Here is an 8,093-nt window from a genome sequence, read left to right as displayed (position 1 = left end):
CTGGCAGACACAGAGGGCTAGAGAAAGCAAACAAAATCTGTGAACTTACTGGTAGGTTCTTAAGTCAACAGATACAACAGCGTCTCTGTAAAATTCACTTGTATGTTGTGTATACTGCTTATTATTTTAAGTCAAAATTCATTATAAACCTATATCAGAAAATTATGTTCTTTGCTTTTTGAACTCCTGCACACCCAGTTGGGTGCTTCCCCCAAGGCAGGAATCAGCCCGCAGCATTTCTTTTACCTGCTTGCCTGCAGCTCCCGCCCCGGGAGTTATTTTGTTTCCCACAAAGCAGAGCCATGGAATCCAGCGTGCACAGCCCCAGGGGAGTCCTTCATGAGCAGCAGCACGGTCCAGGACATCTAACAACATAGCGCTGGGTCAAACAGGAGATGCTAGATTAGCTTCCAAACCTTTCCCATAAAAAAAGCCCCAAACACCTGAAACTTAAACTATCAACTAAAATTGAAGCTGATGAGAGGAGGGGCAGGCAGCTGCAGACCTGCCAGTAGATACATTACAGACATCAACCCCTCTCATCGCTGGCAATTTCCTCAACTCTTTTGTCCCCACAACTTGGGCAAGCAGTGATTACAAAGGTGCTTTATTTAGTGCACAGGTATTTTACAGAGTCTGGTCAAAAGGTACCAATCCACACAAACAGACTTAATATACAAGAAAGACAGCTGAACCTGCAAACTACATTGATCCAGGTAAAAGAAAAAAAATTACCTTAATCAATTCCTGAGCATATGTTGAAGCTGATAGGGTTGCTTCTGCACTTCCCTCCCACAGCTCAGCTGCTTGTTGCCCTGGGCGGGCTGTGCTTTCTCCTTGACCCAGGAAAAATGTTGTTAGTTTTCCTAATGTTGATCATCATCATGCTGATGGGCAGGTAAGGATGTTTCACACACTCAGAGCAAGTTTTGATGGAAGTTACAAGCTTACAACAACAATGGGAAAGGACAAGTCAACAGTAACATTCACCTGTAAATACTTTTAACTAGGATCTGCTTTCACACTGCTATTGCTGCTAGAGGGGCTGTTGAAGCTCTCCAAGGAGTCAGGGTTCTCTCCCAGCAGCAGCAAGGTGTGTGGGCAGAGGGAGCTGAGCAGGCTACAACGGCGATGTCTGAAGGAAGGTCAAAGTAGCAGGATGGGATTAAGGCAAAGAAGATTATTTTGGTCCTAAGCCACCCATCGGCTACTGCATGAAGAGCATCTCTGAACAGGGATTTTACCCAGTGGCCCTAGGAAATACTAGTTTAAGTGGTGACGGAAAACCTCTTTGAAAACTGTTTTGATAGGAACTGCTCAAAGAATTTTAGAGTCTGCCATGGGCCAGATTAGAGCACCTGACTCCATGCCAGACCACCGAGATTGCTCATACAGAAAAACGACCTTCAGAAGAGCTGCTGCAGAGCCACAGACAAGCAAAAAGGTGATGTTTCAACAGAGCTCTTAAAACAGTTACAGGAATCCCACCTCCCTGCTGCCTAGCCTGTTTCTTACAGGAATAAACCATCTCCCTTTTGAATCCCATACTGACAGTGCGAGAGGGCTGAGCAGCACCTTTCGCCCTCTCTGCTCTTGCAGAACTTGCCCTCAAGCTGGTGTTTACCTGGGAGGCTCCCAGGTCTTACCCCAGGCCCTTCAAAGCCCTCTGAATTTAGAGGAGAGGCAATTTCCACAAAGACTTGCTCCGTCTCGGCTGTGCCAAGGAATGCTGGCAGGTGAGCGGGAGGTCTGAGCCAGGCCAAAGGCATTTCAAGCCTGCCGTAGCACAGCATCCGTCAGCACCCAGGCTAATCTACCGGGAAGAGCTCCCTCATTTATCTTCATTACTGCTCCACCTACCATCAATTTACGACAGACTTTAAAAAAAATGCTGCCCCCTCGGCAATCAATCCAAGCCTCCCTCCCAGAGCAGGACACGCTCCGTGGGCTAGGAGGGACCCAGTGCCTGGGGACCCAGGGTCAGGCATCAATAAACATTTCTTCCTCTCCAGAGGACCACTGGGAGGTGTCTTCCAGCAGAAATACTGCTCCATAGCAGATCTGCAGGCCCACCTGATGAATGACACCTTAATCAATGGCTGCTGCCAAAATACGCCTTCCCTTTGAACACAGATGTTCAACATTTCAAAACAAAGGAGAAAACTCCCGAGGACAGGTTGTCTTGGGTTTATTGGCTTCCCCCCTTCCCATACCATCACCGAGATACTCAAACTGGATGCCTTCAGTGCTCTGTAGAATAACCATAGCTGAGAAGGCAACCCTCCATAGCCCTGCCAGGTCCACTGGCACCATGGGACTGACTCCCTGCCCAGCTGCCTTCCCGTCACAGCACAGCACTAAATCAGAGGAGTAAAAATACTTGGAAGCAGGTACCAGTAGTTCAGAAGCACCCGGAGGAGCAGTTGTGGAGACAGCCCAACGAGCTTGAGTCTACCTGACAGAAGAGGTGAGCGCTTCTTCTGCAAAAGGCTATGCAAGACTACACTCCTTGTTTCTTAACAAGCAATTAGCAAAAGCACAATGCCTGGGAATCAGAAATACACTGGTTAGCTAGAGCTGACTCCCAGTGCTTGTGCAGGAAGACGTCCCATTGCAGGCTGAAGGAAATTCAGACCGGTCTACGTCTTCCCACCAACGAGCCCTACTGAAGCTCCCCTTCAGCACACTCATCCTCAGCAAGCAGATGTTTTCCATCTTTAAACGTTTATGAAGGCTGCAGTCTTGTCAGGGAACACTCAGTTCCTCTCACAAGCCCCTCTTAAGTAATCTGCCTAAAATGTTCAGGGAGCCTTTTATGCAAGATCATCTTCTAATTATCCTCCAGTCAAAATCATGTCTGAACTCAAGGACAAGGAGCAGAATTAATTGCTTAATGAGCTTCTGAATAAATTACCTTCTCTGAAGAAGCTGGACAGGACACACAGGAGGAGGTAGAAGGCATTGGAAACATGCAATCCACATAAATTCAGGGTATTTTCTCTACTAAACCATGTGCGAGTGAGAGCAGGCCTTAGCCCAGGTGACACCATCATTTTTCTGGATGGATGTAGTGGTGAGATCAGTTAAGTTTTTGAGCCCCAGCAATGCAGAGTGTATACACTGCTAAGCTACACCCCAGTCCCCAAACCCCCTTGTCACTGCCGTGGGCCCTTTCTGTTCACCATCGCGTTCATACGTGCACAAAAGGCTTCGCTCGTGTACCTATGCCAACAACAGCGTGCTCGGTGGGGGTCATCTGCTGTAACAGGTCCAGCTCTCAGGGACAGATTTAGTGGGGCATTTTGACTAACATTTGCACAACCTGTCAAGATCTGTGTGGGAGCTTTCACACCCCTTATTACTGAAGGCGAGTCACGGAGGGCTGCTCCAGCTAGCAGCAGGGGGGTTACTGCTCTGGAATCTCAGCTGGTGAGTCAGTGCAGGAGAATGCAATAGCCACATACTGTGTCACGCTGTTTTATAACTGATGATAGCCTACAGCCAAATTAGAAAAGAAATCAAGAGGTTCTTAAGAGAAGGGCCCGAGCTGATGAGGCCACAGTATGATTGCACAATTCAATGCATCCAGAGTAGAAGGAAAATGACATTGGCCAGAAATAACCAAAACAAGAAGATCCCCAATGGAGAAACATACTCATCTTCATGGATGCACCCTTACTGATGCAATAAGTGTGGGTGTGTTATCTAGCTTTCCCCAATGACCAGCCTCACCAAAGGGCCTACCAAAAAGCACAATACAACAACCAAAGCTGGAAATGAGGAAAATTCCAAGCACATGAGCAGCATCCCTGTTCACTGTCTTCTTCCTACAGTGCTAAGGGCTGGGGCATGCAGAGCACGCCCCACTCAGGAGGCTCAAGAAAGGGAGGAGGGAGCCAGGAGACGAGAGACAGAGCTGGAAACAGAAGCTGCCTTTCCTCTCTATCCACCTTTACTAGAAGTTGGGTGAATTCAGACCACAGAAGACTGTACACAGAAGCCCACTATGATTGCTACTGTCAGTGTGACCTGAGTTTAAGAGATTTTTGACCCATAAGCAGAAGATCAGAATAGCTCGCACGTCACCTACACAGCCATACAGCAGAACAGAGAAGGGAAGAGTCTGTCCATCCCTTTTAACAGCAAAACAGGGCAAGCTGGGTACTACTCAGAGGCTGGTAGAGTATGAACCCCATCTGCTCTCTCTGCCCTTGCTACCGATACTGTCCTCTGCTAAGGATACAGCACCAGTGCACATCTGCTCCCTACCTCCACAACTGGTCCCATTCTGAAACCTCAGCACAGCCTCACGTGGCTCCCAACCACACCCCCTGTATTAGTAGGTTGGGAGGTGCATCTCCCCAGTGTCATCTCTGGACAGGGGGAAGGGAAAATTAATTTATGCCTGTATGAGCCCCGTACGTACGTCTCCTTTTCTCTAAGGGAGTTTGCTCTGCTATTTAACCTCTTCAGCCTGCTGGCACTGGAGGCGGATGATGCAGTTTGTAGAGAGGTGCAGACACTTCACTCTCCCCCTCCCCCTGGAATCTTCCTCTCACTTGTGGTCCTTGGGATTCACCCAATGTTTCTCAGAAAAAAAAGAGGACCTCAAGACAAGTATGCATTTAATAAGCAGTGAGACAAATAAGCTCCAGTTATCCCAGCAGAATTACAACACCAGAGAACAATTTTCTGCATTCCTCTGAAGGCCTGAAGGAACCCAATTGCCTGCTCTCAGCCTAAATAGGTACCAGACACCAAGTGCTCCATAAGCAAACAGAGCCCCCAAAGTGCAAAAATGAAATAAGTAAAAAGCTTCACATTACATATAAACCAGCCGTTTGCACCTTGTTATTAATGGTCTTGACTATGACCTTTAAACCCTGCCTTGCTCAGAGTCATGGATCTACAAGCCTTGGCACCCTCACAACAATTCCAGGACGAGGAGCAGGGAATAAACAAGCCTGGCCAGCACCGGACGAGATGCAGGAAAGGAACTGGCCTGTGACAAACCCAGACTGAGAACCACTCAGTGCAGCAGCCAGGGCTAAGAGGTGACCATCTCCACTATGAATTTGTCAACATAACCTTGGTGACTGGGGTTCCTGACAGCATGAAAAGTCCTGTTGCCACATACATACATGCATAAAGGCTAGTAACGCTAGCTTATCTATCCCCAGTTTCAAAGAACGAAGGGCTCACAGCGTGGTAAATAACTGCAAGAGAGCTCATTCCCCAGAGGATAATTCTGATGTGGTTTATAAGCCCTTGAGCAGACCCTGTTACTCAGAAATATTTTAGTCTAAACTGCCTCACCACTGCTTTAAGAGTTTTATTATTATAGTAGCGCCAGTAGCCAGTGGAAAATTTTACCCCTTGAAAGCTGTTCAGTACAAAGTCACCATCTCTGGAAGAGGCGATCCTGCAACACATGTGGCTGGAGAGTGCTCTGGAGACACGCGCATGCTTGGCTTGCTCTTGCATCCTTCCCTGGGCAGCCAGTACCGGTCACTGCAGAACACTGGTAGCACCCACTGTGCCATTACGATACGCTGGATCAAAATGCTCCTACTTGCACAAAGAGCCAGTTACAGACCGAAGCCACGGCAGTCACTCTTCCAAACTTATTAATTCCTCAGATAAGTAGGTATATAGGAATAGTACACCTGATGGACATTTGTCAGGCTCAAAGATTAGTGTGTCTAAATGACATTAAATAGCCAATAGCATTTAGGTATTAACTTCCAAATACTTAAAGTCAGCCAGTGTTAGAAAGTTGTTTCAATAATAACAAATCACACTTGTGTGATTTCCTCTCCAGATGCATACGCAATAGAAGTCCTGAATCACAAAGATCTTTAGACACTTTTCATTAAAATCGGTGGTAAGATAGGGCAAATTCACACAAGAATTTAGTTGCCTAATTGCCCCACAAACAATAGCTTTACTATCTGTGATAACACTTCCCTCCTTCCTTCCTTTCCTGTCCTTTTTGGAGATTACTTCTGGAAAAGTAAGAGGTTGGCAGGAAGAAATGCAGCATTCCTCTCCCTGGACATTCTGATCAAAAACTAATCTGTCGTGACATGGTGAGACAATGCGAGCAACAAAAAAACCCAACAAACCAAACCCACCCCAAACTCAAACCCTGCCTAAATGAATCAGAGACTATCATTACCCTGTTTTACAAATACACATATTAGTATCAGGTATATAAATAAATGATTTTCAAGTTCCTTGGCTTTCACTGGCTATTCTCAACAAAATGAAAATTTGAGAAGTCTACTAACATCACATACAGCCTTATGGAAAGGCTTTTGCCATCCCAACAGCTATAATGTCACCCTAGTGCATGTTTCAGGGAAATGGCAACAATCAATGCTTACCTGTCCCGAGTCATAATTGTAATTTTTTTCATATATATACATGCACTCAACTTAATTGCATGTGGAGTGATAGGGTATTACTAGGGTATGGATCAGGTGGTAAGGCCCTACTCCTAACTGGCAAATGAATGTTCTATAAAGCATGAACAATCCTGGCAGAAAATCATACAGAGAGCTCCTCCTTCCTCAAGAATTACTGGCACTTCTAGAGAGACAGGAAGATTTTCATTACATAGCCTGCTGCCAGCTACACTTTCAGCATAAGCCCATCCCCTTTCTGTTACTGTTATGTCAGGGGAGGACAGTGAAAGAAAGCAGCTCTTGGGATGATACATGGGAGGCAGTGCTTCATTTATAACCCCACACAAATGCTGGAAAATGTTCAACTTTAAAAAGCATTAGGTTGGTTACCTTATGGGCCCCTGCGGACCAAGAAGTGAAATTACATGAACACAACATATCTATTAATCACCACCATGATTCCACAGTGAGAAACAGCCCCAATGGCATATTCAACTGGAAAGAAAGTTGAGAAAATTGCCTACTAGTAGTTAGGCAACTCAAAAAAATTTGGTAGTACCTTTCTGTCAGGCTCCCCTCTTGACTCCTCAATGAATTCAAGTATTTAACTTGGGTTGAAGCCCAGTCAATAGAAATATACAGTGGAGAGTAACAATGGCATTTCTACCCAAATGTGTGTTTGCTCTTAGCCAGAGTTACAAATAAGCTACACTTACATGAGATGCATAGGCGACTGTCCACTTCGTAGTACTTTGTTTACAAGGTAAAGAAGGATTTGGGAAAGAAAATAAAAAAGTATTTCTCAGTCTTCTGCATCAAGACAGGTTATAGGTCAACTCAAATTGACCCCTAATTGATTGATTTAGGTATTATTTCAGAGAATATAGTAAGCTACAGCAAGCTTCATCCACCCAGGATTCAGAAACTAGAATAATTTACAACACCTTTGAAAGAAACTATCAACATCACAGCTTACATAAATCCTTCACAAAGATCAGTGAAGACTGAACATGTGAAATTTCCCTAGTTATTACGGGTAAGTATATGTGCTTATCTGTAACACGTAAGATGATGGACAACTTTTCATGTGCTCAGAATTAGCACTTATCCACAAGCCTGTGCTATTTTTGTCACCTCCACTTCTACAAAGCCTTGGCCAACATGACTGCTTCCTCAATGCCAAGCAGCAGACCTGAATGTGAAAAAGTAGACATTTTCTCTAATGGAGGAGAGTGGAAATGGAGGTCACACCAGTTACCTCAAACCACTTGGCTACCACCACCATCTTTTCACCTCTGCAGTAAACAAACCCTTGTGGCTGGTCCGTATAATGAAGCAATTCCTTTGAAGAGTGCTCCACATCTCAGTTCTCTTCAAGTCTTGATATCAACAATGACAGTACTTTGGACTAACACTTGAAAATTCAGGTCTCCCAAAAAGACTCCCATGCAGATGTCACAACCACTTTTGGCAGTTTCAGAAACCATCCTGTTCTTCAAGGTAAAGTGGTTTGAAAGACAGAAGATGCACAATTAAATCTAAACAAGTAACAATACAAAATAGAGGAGTTTATACTACCATGTCCTTGTGTAATGCAAGCTCATAGGATACAGTAGAAACAAATCTTTGTTTGCACACTATAATCTATATTAAACAGACGCTTAAGAAGTCAACAAATTCAATGTG

General features: G+C 45.1%; 1 long non-coding RNA gene across 2 annotated transcripts in view; it reads right to left on the bottom strand.

Moving 5' to 3' along the window:
- Positions 1–1,372, bottom strand: part of LOC115335434 — a 37,807-nt gene extending 36,435 nt beyond the window's left edge. For both annotated transcript variants that reach the window (XR_003921428.1, XR_003921429.1), the window contains exon 1: positions 736–1,372. This is a non-coding gene — a long non-coding RNA (uncharacterized LOC115335434). The remainder of the gene's footprint in view (positions 1–735) is intronic.
- Between the last annotated feature and the right edge of the window lie 6,721 nt (positions 1,373–8,093).

The sequence above is a fragment of the Aquila chrysaetos genome, chromosome 24, assembly GCF_900496995.4.
Source record: "Aquila chrysaetos chrysaetos chromosome 24, bAquChr1.4, whole genome shotgun sequence".
Lineage (NCBI taxonomy): Eukaryota > Metazoa > Chordata > Aves > Accipitriformes > Accipitridae > Aquila > Aquila chrysaetos.
The sequence above is the reverse complement of the archived record's forward strand: the minus strand, read 5'-3'. Positions and strand labels throughout refer to the sequence as shown.